This window comes from Rissa tridactyla, chromosome 8, assembly GCF_028500815.1.
Source record: "Rissa tridactyla isolate bRisTri1 chromosome 8, bRisTri1.patW.cur.20221130, whole genome shotgun sequence".
Taxonomy (NCBI): Eukaryota; Metazoa; Chordata; class Aves; order Charadriiformes; family Laridae; genus Rissa; species Rissa tridactyla.
The window spans coordinates 50,852,282-50,876,124 of NC_071473.1; the positions used below are offsets into that span (position 1 = coordinate 50,852,282).

At 41.6% G+C, this 23,843-nt stretch overlaps 1 protein-coding gene across 1 annotated transcript in view; it reads right to left on the reverse strand.

Moving 5' to 3' along the window:
* The window catches only part of DAB1 (DAB adaptor protein 1), a 220,850-nt gene that overhangs the window by 174,191 nt on the left and 22,816 nt on the right, over nucleotides 1–23,843 (reverse strand). The gene's annotated exons all lie outside the window — the stretch shown is intronic.

Sequence of the window (23,843 nt, forward strand, 5' to 3'; positions counted from 1 at the left end):
CACTATGAGACTTTCTCCACTAATATTTGGAAAGACCACAGAGACATGGAAGGACGTACCTAAACACTAACCACTGTTACACACGTGACCATTCATTCCATTTTGAGTCACAAGAGGAAAAACAGAAAGAAAGATCTTATTGTGTCTGTTAGCTCCTGTTATTCTCCGTCGCATATTCAAAACACTACTGAACTAATGAAATCTCTTTCCTCAACTGCAAACGAACAGCTCCAACATACATTCTACGACTGCCCCTCTAAAATCAATCTTCAAGTAGATGACAGCAAGTAGATGCCCCTCTTGCCAAATAACGGAATTTGTGAAAGCACTGGAGATTATGAACCACATTATTTCCCAGATGCCCAGGAAAGAGCCTGTGATTCTTCAAGTACAGCCATCAACTTCTTCACAAATCCAAACTGCTTCATATTTCAAATCCTTTTTGGCAAGGTGCATTTCCCTTCACAGCCAATTAACTGCAAACTAATTTAGAGTGGGTTTGCTTTTGCAAACATAAGTGTCAGGTTCCAACAGAGAACGTGTTGCTAAGAGCATGATATATGCACGCATTCCGAGTTCCATTGTTCTCTCATCCCCCCCAGACATCACTGATGATCCACATAGAGAAATCTCTGAATTTAATAAGCTCCTTTCTAGGAAAAGTTCACTGATGAAGAAAATTTTCAGCATCCCTTATATACTGGAAGCCCACATGTTCTGTATTACTTTGGAAAGTGCTCACACTAGTTTAAATACACGTAAACTGACAACAAAGGATATCTACTGTGAAAAATGTATATTTACTGTAGAAAAATCTATCATCTACCCATGGAAAATATAGATCTGCTTTACGGAGAATTTTGAAATTTGGCTTTATTCTGAATTACCCAGTAAAAGGGGTTTTGGAGATTTTGTTTTATACTCTGCTTCTCCACGCAGAAAGCTTATTGCAGCTTGTTCTTAAGATGTAGTCTACTTTAACAAGCAGTCAACACATTTAAGCTCTCCGATCTGGACAACACTGCAACTTCTTTTTACTAAGTATATATTTATCTTCATTATTTCTTCATTTTCAGATGTAAGCTTTACAATCAAGAGCTTCAGATTCAGAGGTTCCTAAAGATCCTGGCTGTTGTCCTATTCTGTGATTTTGACAGCAAAAGATCCACTTGCCATTGTAAAAATCATTTTTGTTAAAAAGAGACAGACAAACATGATATTTAGGACTTCATTCCCCTCAATTTCTGCCAAAATAACAGGTATTCAGAAGACAGCAATTGTGTGCAGTGAATGTCCTCAACAAGTAAGGTTGTTTTTCATTTCCTCTTGTGTCACATTACATTTTCCTCTTTATATTTTCCTTTAAATATTTAGACAGAGCAGAGAGTTTTAAACGTGTCATTGACACAAATAAATGTTTAAGCAGTCATTCTACCTTGGGTTCAGCTCTTGTCAGATCTGATAAGTTAAATATCACTGGATCTGGCCAGTAATTGGACGGAAGACCTCTGAGGAAAACTCAAGTGCTGAAGTAAGTGGCACTAGTTATTCGATAGGTGTTTTTCTTAACCTCAGACTCATCCTGAAAAACGCCCTCAGCATGGTATTACGAGCACTAGCTGAATAAGGCATTTTCAAGTCAGATTTAATGCGTTATTTCTGTTAGGCACTAGAAAAGGTTCCCAACGCTTTTCTTTGAAACTTGCTTTAGCCCACTTTCAAGTCAGTTGAGCCCACTGCTGTGCAAAACGATCTTTGAAAGTATGAAATCAATTTTTAATCATTTTCCTTTTAATAATACTACATTTTAAGAATCTACTGTTTGAATAGTAACTTCTACATTTCCTTGCCTTTACTGTCTACGTTTCCGAGCTTTCCTTTTACCCTCTCGTTATGTTTCCGAGTGCTCAGCCTCTCAGTCTAGCTCATGGGTACCAAAGCACAGATGTTTCCTTTTGCCATTTCAGACCCAACCTCAGCGTTTACAAGCCCAGATACAATCCCTCTTTAACAGACGCTGATTATTGACTGTTTTGCCACCGCTCCTTCGTGATGGACCTGACACTGACGGGACCATCCCCAAAGCTCATCCACCCTTCAGGTTGTGGAGTACCTTGTGGCCAAGGACCGAGGAATTACATGAGGATGCTTCACTTGCTTATGAACTCACGACTTCCACGTATGTGGCTCAACAGTAAACAACTGCAAGGGCTAACACCTCCAGTTCAAATACAAGATCTCTGCCCTTCTGGGACCCCTACAACACAGCATGAAGTTAAAGTACGAGTAGAACTAGCTCCTGGGATGCCAAGCACCCTGGAGCTCCCAATCCCCACGCCCTCTGCACAGTGAAGGTTCGCCCAAGTCTGGAACCCTCAGCTCTAGGCAGCATGCCAGAGTTCATCCGCACATATTTGCCTAAGTTGATATTTCTGTAGTACGTTTCAAAACTTGACAAATCATTACTTTCTGACGTTTGGCATTCATATTTTTTTCTCTGTAAGCTTTCCAGGCAGAAATGTAAATTGCAAGTGCCACCATAGCAACTCAGTGCAATAATATAAATCTTCAAATAACAATTTAAATGAAGGATGTTTGAAGTATTTTTATTTTGTAATAAATTTGTAGGTGTCAACTAAATCAGGGCTTCATTTCTAAAGGGGTTTTGCTGTTTATCTAAAAAGACAATCCTTCACTTGAAAGAGATTATGACATTAGCCTGAGACAAAACACAGAGGTTTAACAAAACATCTCAAATGCATACCATTTATTTATATTAGAAAACTGCTCAATGGTACAGTTGAGTTCCTAAATGTCTATGTAACTTTTTCTTCCTGTCTTTCTTATTCATATTTAGTCAGAAGTTATGACAGAACCAAGACAGAACCTAAACAGGCCAGTTTTGGAGTCCTCATCCGCTGCCACAAAAACAGGCTAATTTCAAAGACGGTTAACAAAAAGGATTTTTAACAGAGTGATGGTTGTCACATGCTTAAGGCTGAGTTTGAGATTATGCAGCATATACATAGATGAGATGACAGTTTTTCAGATACGGGGTTCCTCTGGCTAAGGTGGTATTTCTCCAAATCAGGATAACACTCAAGAAACTAGAGAATACAATGGCACCCCTTCAACGCAATATGAGGGCCAAGTTCCAGTTTCTGATGCTTAGCACACACTACTGCAACTTTTGGAAGGCCTACTTTCACGTATATTGTGCATCAAAGACTGAATCTGTATGCCAACCTCTAGCAAAACTGACAAAAACAGCAGCATCAGTAGCCAGAGAAGAAGTTACATGGAATCAAGGTTACGTACAGAATAAAAAGAAATCCAAGTTATTGTTAAACTGAATAACCCATTCCTTTCTGATTCCTTCATTCCCCATCAACATCTGCCTAAGTGTATCTCCCTTTACAATGAAGTTTGTTTCCTCAACATAAAAATAAATTTCAACAAGAACACCAAGATGTTTGTCAGCTTTCAGAGCAGGGAAAAATCCACGTTGTTTGAAAAACAAGGCTTTTGAACATGCAAGCATGTCCACTCTGGGCTTTAAATACACCACAGACTTGACCTTTAGTGAGGAACAGAAGACAAATTTGATTAAATGGATAACGGATTACAAAAACACTATAGCATTCAACTGAATAGTTACTTTCTGTTGAAATATAAGTGCTTGGGACTGACAAATGCCAATAAATAATACAGCACGGGAGTGGGTGGTAAGCAAGACTAGATCCATCTGGCCTGTTGATGAGGAAGACAGAACACTGTAAAACTCATGGCTACAGGAGTGTGAGCAGGAACACATATGCAAGGGGTCATACCGGATGAGAAAATGGATGCGTCCAGCTTCCTCAGCCTCATGCCCTGACGTTAACTTCAGATCTGCCGCAATGCATGCTCCAGTCCTGCACGTCACTGTCTACATTTGTGCTTGGTATGTAATCTCCCATGAAGTTACACGAGCATGACTTGGATTGGAGAAAGTAGAGTTCACGGGAAAGTCTGCTGAAATTAAACACTACCTGTAAACGAAACTAGAAGTTGCTAACGTTTGTATCCAGGTAGCCATAAATCCACCTTCCCACTTTTCCTATTCGATTAGCATCTTCCTTTTCTAATCCACGAGGGATTAGTCTGCCTGACATACCTACTCACTGCTTTGCCTCTAACATAGTCTGGAAATGGAATCCGTCTCTCTATAGAACACTAATTTGCTACACCTTCAGAAGACGATTTTGCATTGAGCAAAACTGAAGCATGGGTTTTGTATGTGTTTTGATGAGCCATCAACTATTTTAGATACTATTCAAGCTCACCAGCAGATTTTAAAATGAAACAAAATCTACCTCTCATTACACGCGCAACAGGATATAACAGATGTCACAGAGAAACCAAGTAATAGCAGTTTTCATGGTTGAATTCAACAATTACCTCTGTGCTCCACTCTGTGGACTCTGCCTTAGAGTCCAATAAGCATGAAAGAGACACCTACCCCAGGAGTCCAGTGTAAACTTTTATAAACAAAGTCTAGCAAGGCACAAGACAGAAAAGCATCCAAATACACATCTTTCACTCTAAAACCCACCCAAGACTTAGGTTGTATCTAATCTTGAATACACTACGTCCTGCTGGAGCAAAGAAGGATGTACACTGTTGGAGAAAGAAAAAAACTGATGTCTCTTTTGGGAAGAACAAAGAATACCGTGCCCGTGTTTACACTATAATTTCACTGTCATCGGTAACATTTGCTGGCAGGAATGGTGTCCTGTTGGTAATTCCATCACTGACCACTTGCAGCTAGTGTGAACACACTGGAAACCCCCTCTTACAAAACAACGGCATTTGGCAGCTCCTTCCAAAACCCTCTCTAGATGAAAAACCCAATGAAGACACTTTTCTTCGGCTCATTGCACAGGAGTTGTACACGGTTTTTCTGTCCCTGTGCAATTTTCTCCTGCAATGTGTACTCAAGGTTAAAATGCTGTCCTTTCTCCTCGGTGATATCTGTCACCGAACTATCAAAGCACACGGGTTAGAGAGCTTGCCAAGTGGATAGTCAAGCGATGCAAAGATAGGCCTTTGATGCACATTGTGACCTTAGTGCATTCCCTTTAAACATCTAAAAAATGAGAAGGAAAAGAGCCTCTTCTCTTTTCCATTTGTAGGGAGGGGGGAATTAAGTGGCTCTTTGGGTGCAGCAGCCTTTACATTTATTGCAATTATTATAGCCCCTACAGGCTTCAGCTGAGACCAGAATCCCTTTATGATGAGCAGTGTAAGACATAAAGCAAGAGAAAAGCCTTATCTCAAAAACGCATAAGCTAAACACAGCTAAAAAGGCTGGTAAGAAAACATCCTCGTCTCTGTTTCCATAATAAGGAAAGGCGGTATAGAACATAAGTGAGGGGGCATAACTCGGTTGACACCTTGACTTCAGAACCACGCGTCTGTGACATAGACATCGTCTTCCAGGGGCTGCAGCTCTTTCATGCTGTGCGTAGCCTTTGAAGAGACCTTGTAGACCAGTAAATCAACATTTACAAAGCTAATTGCACACACAGACCTTTCTGGCAGTTTGTTAGTTTCTCTGTATTTGCCCCAAAATAAGGAAAGAGAAGAAAACCACAAGCTTTGGACAGTAGGAAGCCTTCAGGCCATGTATCTGGCACGACCTCTTGACTCCTCTCTTTCCCCTGGTCTGCATCTCCAGCTGAGAATGTCCATTTGACTGTCTATTCACCTGGCCTAGTGTTTGAATACTCATTGTGATTTAAACATCGCCACACAAAAGAGCGTTAAAGCTCAAACATGACTTAGAGCACGGTTTAACAACGATCATGTGGGAACTATCTCATTTTAGTTAAAAGGGAGTAGGATTAAATGCAATTAAGAGCTCCCCATGATGTAATAAAGACAACTTAAGAAAAAAAAAATCAAGGCAAGCGGGCAAGAAGGAATCACCTTTCTGTCTAGAAACAGTGAAATAATGACGGTCTGATTGTTCTTAGGGTCACTAAGGCCAAAATGTGGAAAATGACCTTCATTAAGTCATACTTTGTACTTTTGCTAGGGGACTGTTGCATCTGCTCCTTTCAATTTGGCTTGTTTGAGTAACAAAGCTCCCAGCGATCATCTAAACCTCATTTGAAGCACCTGTGAACAATTCATTATATTAATATAACAGCAGGGGAGGAGTACAGATACTAATAAATAGGTTGTTGAGCAGCTTTTGCTGCCAAGGTTGCTTTACCCAGCAAGGTCCCCTCCACCCAAAAGCTGGGGCTCTGCACCGAGACCCGCCGTACCACAGCCTGTCAGAACACACATCTGGGGTAGAAAAGCACGTAAATTAATTTTTCCTTTCAAAACAGTTGATAAACTGGTGTCTAATACTTCGGAGAGACTCCAGCATGATTTGAAACAGTTTGTTCTCAGTTAACACGGAACAAATGTTCTCCAGCTAAAGGTGGCTAGGAAAGGCATTTGGTAACGATTTGTACCAGCTGGGCTTCTCATTACTTTGAATAGATTTGTGTAAATCAGCACATAAAAATAAGCAAGTGGTCAATGCCTTTAATTACATTGGGATGTAGTGTGGTAACAGCAAATATCTGAACTTTCGCATTATTCCTCACATTCTGCAGTTTCAGAAAATAGATTTTTTTTTTTTTTTTTAACAGAAAGAAGAGCAGCAAAAAGATTTTGCTGTTAACATCTATTTAGTCTGGTTTCATTTAGTCACATTTTGCAAATGTCAGTGAAAAGCAAAGGTCAGCTGGTAAAAAGCAGTATGCTATGGATCCCTACAATTACAGAATGCAGAGTAGCAGGGGTTATAGAAAAGGCTTTGGAGGAAAACATTTCTGCAGTATTGGATATACATGTGGTAAAATACTGCTCATGGACCAGCGTATCTATCGCCTTAAAACAGTAGGAAAAAGAAAAGATATTGTTTATGTTACTATACTTCAAGATCTTTTTCCAAAGAAACAGAGGAGAATGTCACGTATTCAATTCATTGCCTCTTTTTTCCAATACGTGGGCAGCTTCGAAACAGCCTTGTTTTTGACAACCAGTTTCCAGGCCAGAGCACCCTAGTTGTGCTCTCGCTGCAGTGAATTTTTCTTCCACTGCACAAAGGGTCCATAGGAAATTATAAACAAAGTCCCCATAGAAGATGTAGGCTGTATCCCTCACCCTACAGAGGACCCTGGGAAAATACAGTAGGGCCTAACTTTTAAAAGTGTTTAACGTTACCTAAATCACTATGAATTAAGTACCTAAAAACCTTTATAGCTATCTCTTGTATTGTCTTCTGTCTCTATTAAATATTCTGCTGGATATGGGAGTATTTCCAGCCACCTCGAGACACACCATAAGCTTTGAGGAGGTAGTGTTGGTAAAGCACACCGAGAAACTTCAAAGGAATGTGCAGTTAATAATTATAAAGTATCTTGCCCTTACAGATTTGGTTGAAAGTTTGTTACTATTATTATTCTGGAAGGCACGCAAAATCCACACAGAAGGGTCTCCAGACAGTTGAACTGGAATAGGCACTGCCCCATTTTCATCCCTTTATATAAAGAATAGACAATTAAAGAAGGAAAGATATTACATGTATCAACAGCCAGGAGGGATAACATTTTAAACGCCGACGTTAATACGATCGATATGATTTTATATCCATATAACAGAGTAAACAACATCACTCTCATAACACCACAACCTCACATTTTCTACGCCACCACAGATGCAGATCAAAGATGATTTCTTTCAGCCAATTTTCTCTTTATAAGACAACCTTTTTATTCTGTAAATACATTTGTTGGTTTCTCAACGTTCAATTAAACATGTACAGAAAAGCTGTACGGATATCCAATTCACATTTCTGACTTTCGATGAATTATTTTAAACTTCAAAGTCATAAAGTAACCAAAATCTATTATTATTTCTTTGCTGGAATTGAGCTAGCAAAAATGGGTAACTGTCACACTGCTTGTGGTGTATCAAATATAAACAAATATTTGCGCATGTACCATGACATCCTCTCCAGCAACAGGAAATTGAAGAATAGACAAAACTGCTTTTATGAAAAAATAAGAACATTTTTATCATGTTTGTGTAAGGGACGAGCGTTTGAAACTTGTCTTGGAGCCCAAAAGAATTACACGACACAAGCAGGTTGAGGGATTTTCAGTAATTGTGCCTTTCTCATCTATCTTCTGCATAGATAGCTGTGAAATAAATACTGCGTGTGAGCAAGTATAAAAACGTACTTGAGGTACTTCTGTTAGATAGAATCTCATCCCCTTGAAATTGCCTTTCACGTGAAAGATGCCCATTGACAACCAGCACTTTAACTAGTTGGGAATATATATAGTCAGCTACCACTCAGCCTTAAACTGTTATCTGATTTGTCCCATAAAGCAAAATATATGAGGTACATGATACAGCATGGGGATAATGTACAATAAACATAACTTACACTGCAGGAAAATGAGTTCCCGCTGGATCATCTCACAACAGAACCAACCCTGTAAGAATCCGCCCAATCTGACCAAACTGTTTGCTTGTTTATATTACTTTATCCCAGGAGGATAATTAAAACCGGTCTTTTTGGTAAGATAGTTCTGTGATAGCTTTTAAATTACTTATTCTAGTGAAGCCTGCCAAAACTTCTTTTTCCCCCCTTTTTGAAAATACAGTGTGCGTTACTTGCAGCAGTGGCAAAAAGTACAATCATACTATTCTTTTCTCAGCCTTTCCCCCTGAATCTTTCCAGAGCATGCGATCACCGTTGTCTTTTTAGGTTTCTCCTCAGGACAAGAGAAACTTATGGCTCATAAAGAATGGAATGTATTTAAAAGACTTTCAAAAATCATGATAAAAGCTATCAAGACTTCTGAATAATAGCTCCCTACATGTGTGTACATTTTAACAGGGATTATTAATTTATGTCTCCATTAAAAGATCAAGGGAAAAAGGATTTCTTTACAGGACTTTTTACAATAGTTATTTATTTTCTCTTAATGAATGCAGACTCTGTGTCAAGTCTTATCCATAGTGCTGGAGTTATGTAATTTTGTACACATTAATCATCACTTCAAGTGTTCTATATCCCTTTAAAGGCGTAAGTATTTGGAAAGGAAGTCTTCACACAGCTTGGCATTCTCAAATAATTGCTATAAACTCAAAGGCAAAGGTTCTGGGGTAACTTTCTTCACCTAAGCACGTGCTTTCAAAACGTTTGCATTGAGGAGTTCTGAACATGTAACCCACACACTATGATATAGTACAGAAGTTGTGGCTTCAAGACCCAATTGTCCTATTAGATACTAAATAAAAATAGGTCAGGAGGAACCTGTGTCCGAAATTTTGTCTATTGTCATTGACCATCTCTCTCTGGAGATCTTGTTTTGTGGGGTTTTTTTTATTATTTCTTAATTAGATTCCAAACACTTTCTACAAAATCAGAAAAGCCTGGCTCTGAGCTGGTTCCTGGTAACAGTACGTTCTAAATGTATATTAACTCAATGTTTTCATTTCAAACCGAATGCAAATTAAATTAATCTTTAAGCAGAAATAGTAATGGTCATGTTCCTCAGCGCTTGTCTCATGCAAAATTTGTTCACAGCTTAAAAAGCCATTTTTTAAACTTAAACAAAACTGCTTATTGACTTCAGAACAAGCCCTGTTGTCTTGTGTTATTCCAGACTGGTGCTTCGTGGAGGGACGTCATGAAGACAGTTTTATCATTTTCCAGTCAGTGCTCTTGCTACAAGCTTACGAAAAGTCTTGCAAGCTGTTGGAAATAACATTATACCTTGCTGGTGTTACTATCGGCCGCTTCACTACTGCCTGGGAGCCTACTTCAAGGTATTCACGGACACATTTCTTCATTTCCTTGACTTAGTTAAAAAGCTTGTTATAACCACAACGTTTGTTTTCCTAATAAGGAACTCTAGGGTGACTAGTTTTTGCAATTAATTCCTTCTCAAGCTACAGCATTTGCCAGCGTGGTCCAGAAAACAGTGGAGTAGGGAGTCGCACCGCTTGCAATCTCTTCCCATTTGACCAGTGACCCCTCAAGTCCCCAGGGAGGACAACTGGGGAGGCGTCCCTGATCCCCAGGGGACTCCCTGGCTTCCCAGGCCTGGAAAAGGGCAATCAGTGCCAATTGCTCATTAACCTTCTCCACCGTTGGAAATCTATTGGTGTGCCTGTTTACGAAAACATCTTTGTGAGAGCGGAGCCGGGGAAATGGAGGTGCGGGGTGTGGTGGGAAGGGTCACACGTCTTCATCAGCAAGCAACAAAAGGAAACGTAAGGAGGGGTGGCATTACAGGATTTTAGTTTCCATTAGCATCGCAAAAATAACGTATTCAGCGTAGAAATAACATATTTTCCACAGGACCTATTTACCTCTGAGACCGGAGTCTCGCCCTCCCGACATTTAAATTATGGGGAAATATCTCCCAGGGTTTATCTTTGATTTTAAGCGATTAGCTGTTTGCTGTTTAGGACACCTCTGAACCATTTTAGCCAGTACTGCTTATAAGGGTTTGCTGTGACACCTGATACCCGGTATCAGCTCTGTGGGGAGAACACAGAAGCGACCGGTTATTCTCAGAGGTTTTCCTATGTCTTGAGTCCTTAAAAATAATGTTAACTGTAGAGCTTAAATCAGCACTGTTCCTCCTAACACAGCAGCCCAAGGTGCCAGAGGCATTACCATTGCTCTATTGAAGCTTGCTGTGAGGTGGAAATACTACCCCGGAGTTCATGACTTTGTAGCTGTAAGAAAAGATCTAACCATCAGATCTTATTATACCATCTTATGCACAACTTGGTAGAAAGGGAAAATCCAATGCAGGACTCGGGGGACCAAGAAATCCCAGAAAAGTTATTCGTGGTGGAAAAAAAATAATACTCCAAAACGCAAAATCCAAACAGGTGGAAGGAGCAGGTTTAACTTTTCAGCTGTGTAGTACTGACACCCCCACTGAAAACGGGAGGATGTACATCCTTATGATCCTTGTGTGACTGACACACTAATGAGCAAATTTCCCTCAGGCTTGCCCTGCCTACTAGTTTTTAACTGTTCACAATAAGCAGCACAACCTAGTTCATTAAAAACATTGCATTTGTGGGAGGTTGGGGAGAAATCCGTTTACCTAAAACATTTCTGCAACGATTTTAGAGATACAGGATGCATTTTCTGATCAAAATCCATGAAAGAGACCGAGATAAAAGAAATCCAGGTTTAAGTTCATGCCCTCCCTAATTCAGGTCCAAGTATTCAGTCTCTCGTTCCCTTCCCCTTTAGCTCAATGAATATTTATTCCTACAAAGTGGATGGGCTTTAAACAGAAGAGATCAAAAGCAACGGAACAAATCCGCAGCCCCGTGGCCGCGTCCCCTTCCACACGGGCTGTAGGAGGACAGCTGAAAACCCCTGCTCCCAGTTAGGTGCCCACCAGGCTTCCCTGGGGGTGCTTCTCCCCACCCACGCCACCATCTCACGGGCCTTCCCAGGGCTGCGAATGGAAAAGAGCTGCTGATTCCTGGTCGTTACGCAGGCTGCGCATCGCTTTTTGTGCTGTTATTAATAAACATTTCCATTTTTAGAGCTGCACGTCTCCACTTGACGTTCACCTCCCCATGCTACCAGCCTTTGCAGGAACCTTTAAAGTATTCACCAGCCTTCCCCTTCATGACGGGCTCGTTGAAGGGAGACACCATTAATGTTTCAGTGGTGCTCGTCGCGCGCAGGATAGCAACGCAAATATTAGCTCAGTTTATTTTTATGTTAGCTTTGTGCACGGAGTGGTAGTGTTGCCGGCAAAGCGATCAGGCAGGATTTCACACGTAATTACAGCCTGAGAATGAAGTTTGATGACTTGCAGAAAATATCATGAGATTGATCTACTACTGAAGAAGTAAGGCCTGACTCCAACGACTATTAGGGATGAAACTAAGCATTCACTTTCCAGGACACATTTTATTTCATTTTAACATGAGACCTATGAGTGACACTATAAACACTGCATTTGTTAAAATATTAATACAAATATCTGTGCACAAGGAAGAAATAATTGCGTGGTGGTTTTATCTTCTGACAGAGGAAAAAAGCCAATTTAAAAAAGTATATTAATTATTTCCCTCAGACGGGCCTTGTAGGTTAGCTACAAAGAACTCATAGGTCACATAAAAGTGCAATGATAAAAAATGCAGGTGGTGTGAAACATTTATAAAGTGAAAGTATGAGGGAGGATGTAGTTTAGAATCTGAAATGACATTTTGGCATGGAAAAGATCTCCCACGGGGCAGTTTTGAAACTTCCAGAAATTCTTAAAATGACATCTTTCAAAATGAACAGTCATCAAACGCGCTGAAGTCGTTACCTCAAAGTGCTTCACTGATAAGTCGGGCTGGGAATATGCTAAAAATAAGGCTGCCCGGTTTTACAGCTTGCGGGCCGGCAGGCGCATCGTGCCAGGATCTGCGGCCCACGGGGGTAATGCCCACACCGTCCGCCGTTACAGCTTGTAGTAACTCAGGTTTATTTTGACAGACCAGATGGAGCACGATGGGGAAACGCATCCGTAGAGGCGAGTGAAAGGCACGTCTGCACCGTGCAGAGGGACACAGCGGCCAGAGCTCCGGCCAGGCGCTGACACGAGCCACCACAAGCCATCCAGAGGTGAGGTCTGACCCAAAATGGCTCCGAGGAGGTGACAATACTTAGTGGCACATCTGCCCTGCGACTGCCGGGGCAGCAAACACTTGTTTTATGTGGTTAGTGGCACAAACGACGTTCTCAAAAGGCTGAGCTTGTATTATCGAGCCTGTTTAGTTTAGAGAGGATACGAGAGGGCAGGAAATGAATGATACAACACAGGCATATAGCCATTAATTTAATAATTTCTGTGGAATTCAGAAAAAAAATACGTTAAAAGGCAATTCCTTTTTTGTGCAACGCGTAATTAACCCATGGACCCCTTTTCCCCAGCCCTTGCTAAACTTTAAAGCAGAGTAGGATAATATGGATTTGCTACTGGTCTTAGGTTTGCTATGGTTCTTTTCTTTCCTAAAAATGGAAAACCTGAGCTGCTAACCATAAGCTGACAGGAGCCTGGCACTTACAGGTATAGTATTTCACAGTAAGTTTCTTCCATCTGAATTAGAGTTACTAGCCATTGACAAAAACCGAATAAAAGAACAAACGTCCCATTGCTTTCACCCACCATTGATCCGCCTTTAAATGCAAGGATGCTTTTGCATTAATTTCCTGAACTACTACAGATACAAGCAGAAGTTTGCCTTCTGCCCTGAAATGAGAGCCTTATTGAAAGTAAGACCATTCAACGCAGACTGGAGCAATGCTTTGCACAAAATCTACTACTAGAAACTTGTAGAAACACTTCTGTCACCTTCGCCTTGACTACGCGATTCTGAGAGAAGCTGAGTGACGTTGCTGCACCCACGTCGGTCCTTTCTCCATCACCCAGCGGTGCCATCCATGCCCGTCTGCTGGCACAGCTCCACATTGGATCACCCACTTCTTCCATTTGGCTCTGCTACAGGAATCTGGGTTAATTTAAACATATGTAAGTAGCAGAGTGCTTTTCCTCCTATGTGCGCTTCCATAAATCGGGGTTAGTAAACAACTCTACGTGCATTCCCTCGCTCTTTGGTCTCCCACACAGCAACTAGGAAAAGGAAACAAAACCTCACGATAACGCTTGGAATAGTCTCTTGTCCACAGAGAAGCCAAAAGACAGAAGGGAAATACAGGGTCAGGCCGGACCCAGAGCTGCAGCTCTCACACTGCATTAGAACCCACACCTTCGGGAACGTCTTTCCCGCACAATTTCAGTTCAGCCCTGTTCCATGCCGCCACTCGATACAGCTTTTTCATTTCTTGGTTGCAGGCTGGCTACGGCAGGAGAGGCCGTGAGGGCTGTTCATGCAGCAAGCAGCTATGCAGGAGTACTTCATCTGCCTGGCCGCCGCGTAATCCACACTGTAGTTACCGCACGCCATTCAAAACCCTCTCTGAAGAGAGAGATTGCTCATTTCTTTATAGACTGTTCCAGGCACTCGGCATTATGGAATACAAGCCTTCCACAAGTGTTTATTAACCTCCATAGAAGAGAACACGTTATCCCATTTTGTAGACAAGAAGCCAATAAAAAGGTTGATTTAGGCATTCAAAATCAGTGACTAGCTCTTAAGCGTGTATTCCAAAGCACAAAGGCCTAGAATCTCCAAAAAAAAAGGTCACAAATATTTTAGGGTACTTCTTACTACAAAAACAAACAAAATCTTTCCCCCTCCTTCACCTCCTTTTCAAAAGCCATACTGCGTTCCATGAAAATTTTTCCCGCTCCCCAAAGTCAGCTGGAGGCAGGCACCCACCACCGATCCATCAGTCGAGCAGTTAAAAGACAGGATATACAAAGATCTTACTTTCAGTTGCTCCTATCATTGGAGCTAGAGAGGAAAAATCCACTTCACCAATTGCACAATGGCAGGACCAGGGCGCACGCATCCCAGCGAGTAAATGTTTTCCTTGCAATTATAGAATCCAGCTTTGTACTGCTACGGAAACTTGACACAGAGAATCGGTGCCCATGCAATAACTTAATTCTGAGGGACTAAATTCAGCAACCAGAGCAAATGATGACTTTATGAGGTACTATCCCAGATATTCGTGTGCTTTTAGTACACCCTGATGGGTATTTGTTCAGCTGGTGAAATAGTGGCATAGCTTCACAGAAGTCAATGAAGCTCTAACAGTCCAGCTAAAGAAGATGTAAAGAGCTGTATATGTATTTCCCTCGTTCTTTCTTTCTTTTGTAACTACAGCATTAATGTTGGTTCCAGAAATTCGACCCTGGAACAGGGACTGCAAAAACGATAGCAACACAAGCTGCCCCTTTTTGCCCATCAACCTATCCGTCTATAAACTGCATGATTTTGCCTTAAGCAAATAGTAAGAGTGGGACTTTGTTCATTTTCTCTGTGTTCTTAACTACGGATGGAAAATATTTGTAATACGCCGCGTATGACAAATTAGCTTCCAGTCCATTGTCGATCTTAGGTAGCTCCGCAGGATTTACGGCGGTGTAAGAGAGAGCAGAAGCTGCCTGAACGCTGTCGCGACTGAAATCCTGCTGGCTCAGTAACACAACAAAATGCAGATGAAAGGCCTTGAGCTGTTTCAGCTTGTACAGTTCTACGCGCAAATCACACATAACTAGGTGGACTTAACTTCCCTCTAAAATTCAATGATGGTAATGAATTTTTACATCTTCTCTGCCATTAGTGGCTTGCATGTAATAATCCCAACAATATTATCTCAAATTCCTATGATACTACAATATTAATGGAAATGTAAAACTAAACTGCTGAAACTTAAAACCGATTAATAAAATATCCCGTCAAACAGATTCATTTCACTTCCTAAAGCAAAGAACTTCACTTGATCTCAGAGCATTAGCTATTTGAAATGCTAAAACATTTTTCTTTCAGTTGTAAAAGATTTTTCCACAGGCAAGAACTTGTTTGTCACTACTCACATAGCAGCCTTTCCACAAAAACAAGAATCCTGCTCTGTATCCTTGCTTAGGCGCTGGAGTGTCTAACAACACTAGTTAGAGACTATTCCAGCGAGTTAATTGGGTTTCAGAAATGGTTTGGAAAGAGACGCTCGCTCCAGTTTTCTCCTCTGTTTGGGGAAATACAACTTGCCAGTCAAAATTAGGATCTCTGTTAGGATGGGCAGCATGAGCAGACCTTCACTCCCACCTGCTTAGACAGTCTGGAGATGAGGCTAAAAAAGGCAAATTGAGAAGAGTTCCACAGTAAAGCCCCAGCTGTGAAATTGCTCAGTTCTGAATATCCGAGTTCAATCTAAATTTGTGCCGACCTTATCGCAGGTGACTTGCCATGGAGATCCGTATCTCAGTTTAACAGAAAAGGCAATTTGGAACCGTAAAGCAACCCAGCACATCCTCACGACTGCCAGAGAAATACAAACATACTTTTCCTGCCGCTTCTCTGGTTTCAACCAAGTTGAGCACTCGGCAGCCTCCCTGGGGACCCCAACACAAAGGGAATTCCCAAAACACGGGGAAGTGTGATCCCAGGTCAGGCGTGTTCATGCTGGATGCCAGTTGGGACCAGCGCACCCCTCTTCTATACACCCAGCTGTGTTGCAAACTGCCGAGGAGGATGCAGAGCAGTGGAAATTAGCATGGCAGTGGCAGACATCCCACCTCATCTTTCAGTCAGGAGAAGCGCGATTCACAAATGAGAGAGCAGAAGAAAGCGAGCTTGGGGCGTAGATGCTGCGAACGCACCCCACTGAACTTCGCTCGTTCGATTAATCCCACTGAAATCACAGCTCTGCACATATGTAAATACTTGCAAAACAGCAACCCTCGTTTGTGCAAGTGGAGCGAAGGGATACGGCTTACAACTCTAACACAGCACTGCCACCCATGGAACAGATGGCTCCTTACAGGAGATGCAGTCGCGTTACCCGGACTCAAATAAAGCTCTGGACCAGAAGCCTCCAGCCTTCGTAGTGTGGTGCAACGAGCAGAGATGAGCTCCGTTCCTCAGTCATCTGCCATTGTGAAACTCTAGATGAGCAGGTTTGACTTTCTCCAGGTCACTTGAGGATCACAGCACCACTCATGAGAAGTGGGCCTCACCTGGCTACCTTTGGCCAGTGAGATGCATTTCGGTCTCCTGGGCTTTAAAACAAGTCAGAGAAAGAACCGTTCGCACCTCCATAAAGCACAGCTTTCATTTAAAGACATCTGACATAAAACTACTCGCAGGAGGTTCTTTGCTTTCACCAGAAGCTTCTTTGTTTTATAAGCTCCATTATAATGGCACCGTTAAATGGTTTAATGATTTAAATAGCACTCTTGATTTAAGCCAGATGTTTTCACTCTGCACCAAGTACCAGACCTATAGGCTACTAACACAAACATGAGAAATCCTCTCTGAAATCTTTGAAGGCTGCTAGTACTCAATTTAGTATTTTTATATTAGCCAGAAATTCCTCTGGAAATATTCAAGACTTTCACAATATTAAAAAATAACCCACTTACTAAGTTCTAAATAATATTTATTTTAGCTAACGGCAGTATTTTAAAAATCCTAGGTTCCATAAGCCTATTAACTTCTAATACTACCAAGTTCAGCTGCAGAAAAAAAAAAAAAAAGCCTCCTCTTGCCGCTTATTGACACTGGATGCCATCTAAATGGCTAAAATGCAACACTGTTCCTAGGATTATTAGTGCGTGCGAGAAAGATATTTAAGAAGGGACTCATAGAAGCCGCACTCACAGAGCAAGCAGCGAGCAGCACGGAGCTAAGCCGTACAGGCAAACGCCTCTTCTCGTTTCATTGTATTTATAGGTCAGCTAGCTTTATTTTGAAGCACAAGAGATTTACTAGGAAAATTCATTACTGCCACTTGCTCTGATTTTCTTTCTCAATATAATTAAGCCTTGCTAATTGTCTATCATGATTAAAATCACGTCAATAACAACCTTGTTTCCCCATTTGGCTGGGCTCCAGACTCTTCAGAGCTCTTGTTTAAGGGCAATTCTTCCTGTAGCAGTTGAGAAAGGTCTTTTACCAAACACGCAAGGTGAGCTGTTGGCCTCTTTGCCAATAAATTCATAGAAGTCAGGATTCTACCTGTGGATTTTCCGAGGGAAAGAAGATAGTCAAAAAGAAAAGATGTGACCAACAACTGTATTTTAAGTAAAAAGTGAGATTCACTGAAGATTCAGAATTCATTCTTGCAGGTCAGAAAAATGACCTCAAACTGTAGACAAAGATACGGAGGTGTTGAAATGAGTGATTACTTCGGGGCTGTATTATCCTCCCAGCAATACAAAGCCGATGTAAGGCACGGAAATTCAACCAGAACACAGCAAGGGGAGAAAAGGGGAGAGAAAAGAGGGTGGGTGGGGGAGAAAAAAGAAAGAAAGAAAGAATCAGTGCTGCTGTTTTAGCCCGACGCGAGGGGACCCAGAGAGGGCCCTGGCAGGGGGAGCAGGAGACAGCTGTGAGGCCAAAGCCATCCTTGGCTTCTTCCTTCACTTCACTGCCTTCCCCTTAGGAACTTCCCTTGATGAGCAGCGACAGAGCTTGGCTTTTAGCACCGTTCATCAGCAAATTTCTGACAAAACAGATTTTCAGGGGAAAATATTGATTTATTGACACTGAGATGTTTTAACCTTCAATGCTCTTGTTTCCCAGTGGCTCATTTGCTGGTTTCCTCCGGAATCAGGACTTCCACCGCCCACGGCCTTGGGCAGTCCTACCTGGCACATACGTCCCTCTGCGCAGGGGACAGTGATGCAGGGGTACCTAACGCACGACCAGGGGCCCCAAGGCTTCGGGCCTCTGTGCTTCCCAGTAAGGGAGAAAGAGATAGAAGACACACTGCAGGTCCCACAATCTGCTTTAATGATTTTTTAAAATGCTGCCTCCACATAGAAACTCAAGCAACCTTCAAGTGGGTGCTTATCACAGAATCACGGAATCTTCAGAGTTGGAAGGGACCTCTAGAGATCATCTAGTCCAACTCCCCTGCTACAGCAGGATTGCCTAAAGCACATCCCTCAGGGCTGCATCCAGGCGGGTCTTGAAAATCTCCAGAGAAGGGGACTCCACAACCTCCCTGGGCAGCCTGTTCCAGTGCTCTCTCACCCTCACTGTAAAGAAGTTTTTCCGTGTATTTGAATGGAACTTCCTATGTTCTAGCTTGTGCCCATTGCCCCTTGTCCTGTCGCTGGGAACCATTGAAAAGAGCCTGGCTCCGTCCTCCTTAAACCCACCCTTTAGATACTTGTAAACATTAATCAGGTCCCCCCTCAACCTTCTCTTCTCCAGGCTAAAGAGTCCCAGCTCTTTCAGCCTTTCCTCATAAGCGAGATGCTCCAGTCCCATAATCATCTTGGTTGCCCTTCGCTGGACTCGCTCCAGTAGTTCCCTGTCCCTCAGGGTTATGAGTGCACATCGCTCGAGCGTCCCAGAGTCCTGATTCCAGACGCAAACTAAGCAGATCACTACGTGCCTCACCTTTTGGCAGTACAATACCTGTATCTGGACTTCTTTAGCTCATTCACAGTTAACTCTGTGCGCTTCTGCTATGTGACACATTCTGTGCCTCATTTCCCCTTAGGAAAAGAAAAAAAGCCACTGCCTTTCTCTCCACTTCTGTCTAATTTACACCGTAACCTCTTTGGGCCAGGACCTATTTCTTATTACCTGTTAGCACAGTGACTAACACAAAGGTAACCTAATCGCAGACCCTTTTTTAATGCAAATGTAATAGAGAACTGGGCTGTTTGAACAGAAAGGGTAATTTTGGTTCCCCCTCGGTAATGGACTTTTTCTCTGGGAACAGATAATTGGGCTGTTTTGTCATTATTCTTTTTAAGTGAGGTTAAGGTCCTGTTAGCGGTAAAGTGAAATATGTATTGTGGGCTAATCAGCAGTCCATATCAAAATGTGCCGGGGCAGAGCATTTACTGAACTCAAAAGATGGGTTGTCCTAACACAATTAAAGGAATAATTTGGCTATGTACACACGTAGGTGATTATACTCGGCCGTCTTCCTTTACTGCGGATCACGCAGAGGAGGGTTTGAAGACCAGAATCATGTCCATAACAGTTATGGGTCTAGGCAGAGACCTGCCTCAAGGCACGAGCTACGGTTAGAGCAGTTTAAGTTACTGCCTCGTCCAGAGGAAGCAATCGAAGCGGCAGTGGTACTCATGCTCCTCGTCTACCACAACGTGCAGTAAAACAGACTTCAGCCCAGTGGCAGGTTAAGCTGAGCTGTTTCACCTGGCTTTGCAGAGGACTAGAAGGACACACGCAATCAGTCAGTGCGTCTCCGCTGGGGGCAGTAGCTTTTAAAGCAATGGAAGTGAACTGCTGGCAGCCGGTTATGTTTTCTTGCTCCAGAGTCAACAGGGTCAGCGAAGATGCAACCTGGTAAATCCAGCCCAAGGAACAGCGGATTTGATCCTTCATTCTTACATGCTACTAGTTATCGAAAGGCTGTTTCTCCCTGCACAGGGAAGCATGTTTTTCACAGTGCTGCGGTACAGAACTAAAAAAAATTAATAAAACTCTTCATCAACTTTGTTGTCAAATACATTTCAAATGCAGCAACCTCTATCTTGGTGCTATTTGTTTCAGTCCAAGAGGAAGCCAAGGACTGCCAATCTTCCATCATTTCTTACCATGAAGGTCAGCTTATCAGAAAATAACATCAGTGGCAGACATTTAAAATACATTTATTCCAAGGTTTCTCCCACCCTTTCCCATGAATAGTAGATTTAAAAGCACTACTAGATAGCCCAGCTTTTCCAAACCCATAATGGGCTATTCTGATCAGTCTTTTAATGCAGTGAATCCAATTTGCTTCCAAGTGCAAGTCAGAATGTTGAAACGAACCACGAAGCCATATATGAAATACACTTTGGATATATTAGAAACTTTCTTCCCTTGCAACATTCCCATAACCAAGATTTAAATCACAGAGGTCCTCCCCACTAGCATACAGAAAGAAAAATCCTTGGCTCCAGGATTTACACCTTTCTTTAGTAAGATGGATCCTAATTCTGACAACCTCCTACAGACATTGCAAAGAAAACCTGCTCATTCCAGCTGTTACCTGAGTCTCAGAATTCCTTTTACACTTAGATTTTAATCCCCTAATTACATGACTTGTAAGCTACTGAATTCATGAGAAATTGCCCAGGATATCTTGCAGAAAGGAAAAAAGTGTTATGTTTCTGCAATGCCTAATTCTCACACAATGAAGAAATATCGGACCAAACCTACGAAAGCCAATCTGAGTAAGAAAATAATTAGCGTACACTCATTCCTTTAAATGCCAGGGAAAAAACTGTCCAATATATTTGAAATTTCAATGCCTTTTTTTTCCAACGCCTTAGGCATTAATGGCTTTCGAAACAGGACATAGTATGTAATTTTCTTAAGGCAATTTTCAATGTTTTTTCACCTTCAGAAAGAATGTACTGGGTTAATCTTCCCCTGCTGACATCATAAGGATGATTTCTCCAGTTAAAAAGGTCTTCAAAACAAAAGGAATAAAAAAAAGAGTTCATTTACAGTTTCTTTGCTGAGCAGACAAGCCATACTTCCGCATTGTTCAATGACAGCCTGTGGGACAACTGTCCATTCAAATGATTATCATATTGCAATATATGTCCCAGCAGCCCCTGAATAAATTCTTACATTATAGTCCAGGCTCTGCCGCGTAATGAATTTAACCACCTCTCATTTGTGACTCAGGAGACCTGGGTTATGCTCCTGGATTTGCCATTGCCCTCTGGTATGTTGCCCTGCAAAAATCTCTTTGCCTCTATTTCTTTTTCTCCGCCTCTAATATGGGGATCGGGATATCTTTATAAAACACTCTCCTGTAGAGGGATCAATGTATAATTGTTACGTTTCACCCTTTCGAATGGCTTTCTTGGAAAGCAAAGAATTCCAGTCCTGATTTAGAGCACAAAAGCCGATGTGTCTATGGCTTTTTTAAAGGCACTTTCGCATCAAGCTCTGGGAATGTGTACATGAAAATACCTCTGAAACAAATTCTGTTTGTTTTTCATCCATTGTCTGTATGCCGTGACAGGCGGTTCGTCTTATCTTCAAGGGAAAAAAAGTTAGCACTTAAGCACTTATTTCTGCTGCAAAACCATTCATATAAATAAAAGAGAGACAGAGAGAGACAAAGTGCTCTGTATGGACACTTTAAGCTGACAGAGAAAATGCTCCTACCACAACAAACTGGAGCACGCTCTGGGAGGACAGCACTACTCTTGATTTTCATCTTTTAAAGAAAATGAAGAAGAATGAATAGCTATGCCTCACTTACTCTTGAAGCAAATCAAAAGGAATATTCTGGTATCTATTTTTTATCCTCCTGTTCTTGTTAATGAAAACAAAAGACCTACATATTTGATTACTTCCCCTCTGTGTCAAAAATAATAGTTCATGTCCTTTCTAGTTTGACAGAAAGGAGACTTGTTAGATCTAAGTCCTTTCATCTGAAACGCTATCACGCAGGTTTGCGCCGGTCTAACCTATTAAAATAAAGTTGAGCCCTGAAAAGCTTCCTTTTTTTCCTTCCCCTTTTGGAACTGCACTGCAAGCAATGACTAGATTGCATTTGCCAATAAATCTATAGGGATCAGTGAACAAAAATAGCTACTCCCTCTCAAACCTATCAATTAACAGCCTTCCCTTGTTAATGATGTTTTGCCTTAAACCTTACTCCATTCCGTCCTGCGCCTTTCAGAACAAACAAGACCCATGCTAAAGGCTGTGCAAAATGCATTTAGGACATCCCTCTTTGTGATTTTTTGTATTTTAGCAATTTCAGCAGCAATTTAACGAGGTGGAAGCTCAGACGTGCAGGATCTTTCAAAAATACGTGGTTCAGGTGAAAACACATCTCAGCAAGGAAATACTATGGCAGTACAGAAAACAATTAAAGTGACCAGAAACTGATTCAAACTAATAAAGACATAAAATGATAAGGGAGGATAATCTTAAGAAATTTATATGCAGGGACAATGAATTATATTACAGAAAATCACATGTAGCATACAATTACAAAAGAATGACGGACGTCATGGTCAGAGCGACCTTACACCGCTGAGGTCATTCAAATTATTCTAATAGCAACTTCCTGGCTTGTCAGTGTTAGCCATAAATATGGGTGGTTTGACTTGTTAGTGGTATGGCGTTTTCCCGATGTACTGAATAGTACGTTTTATTACAACACAGATTCTACTTCGTTCCCACAATTTCCCCTCCAACTGCACCGTCAGGTCAGTCGTTGACCCAAAGAACCCAGTCTTTGCCCCCAGCTGTACCCCAGTTCTGCCACTCATTTTGCCCCCTCATTTTTCCATCTACTGTGGATATGTTTAACACAGTTCTTGAAAATCAATGCTTAGCATGATGCATGTATTTATTTAAATAGAACTCCTATTTCCAGTAATTACTGGTGCAGCAGTATTTTTCTTGCTGATGTTTTAAGTAACCTGAAGAGTAGAAGAGAGAGAGAGGGAGAAGAAGGAGATAAAAAGGCAGTTTAAATTACTCCAACCTTTTAGCGGAGTTGTGCCAGTCTGAAGCTGAATAGATCATTCGGAGTGTTCTTTCCAAATGGTTGTGTAACCAAAAAAAAAAAAAAAGGAAATAAATCAGGGCATGATTAGTCTCTGTAGCAAGAACTAGGTAAGAGAACAAATCAAATTTAACACTAGGAAACCAATAATGGAAAATGCCTGTCTCACCGACAGTTCCCTTGAGATAAACAATCTGACGGCACTGAGCCGAGCCGAGACAGTCTTCCCATCGGTACCACGAAAGCCACTTGCCCATGCTGAGAACTTTGTAGGAAAAAAAATTCAGCTGTAGTCTGTCCCTTGTTAGCATTATGGATCTCTATCTTTAGCAAAGATAAGCAATTTAACAACATGTTATAATCCAGAAACTTATTAGTCACCCTCTGAGATACTCAATTAACATTTTCACAACTCCGAGAAGTTAAAAGGATCCAAAAACTCTCAAGTGCCTTTGAAATAGTTAGCGCTATACAAAGACTGCAATATTTTTTTCTTACTGTTTTCCCTTCCTAACCTCATCAAGTAACAGTCTCTCTAATATTTCCAGGCTCGCCCTGTGATCATCACTGCGTTAAACACTTCCTACCACGCACTGCCTTCTCGTGAGCAAAAAAGTAGTCA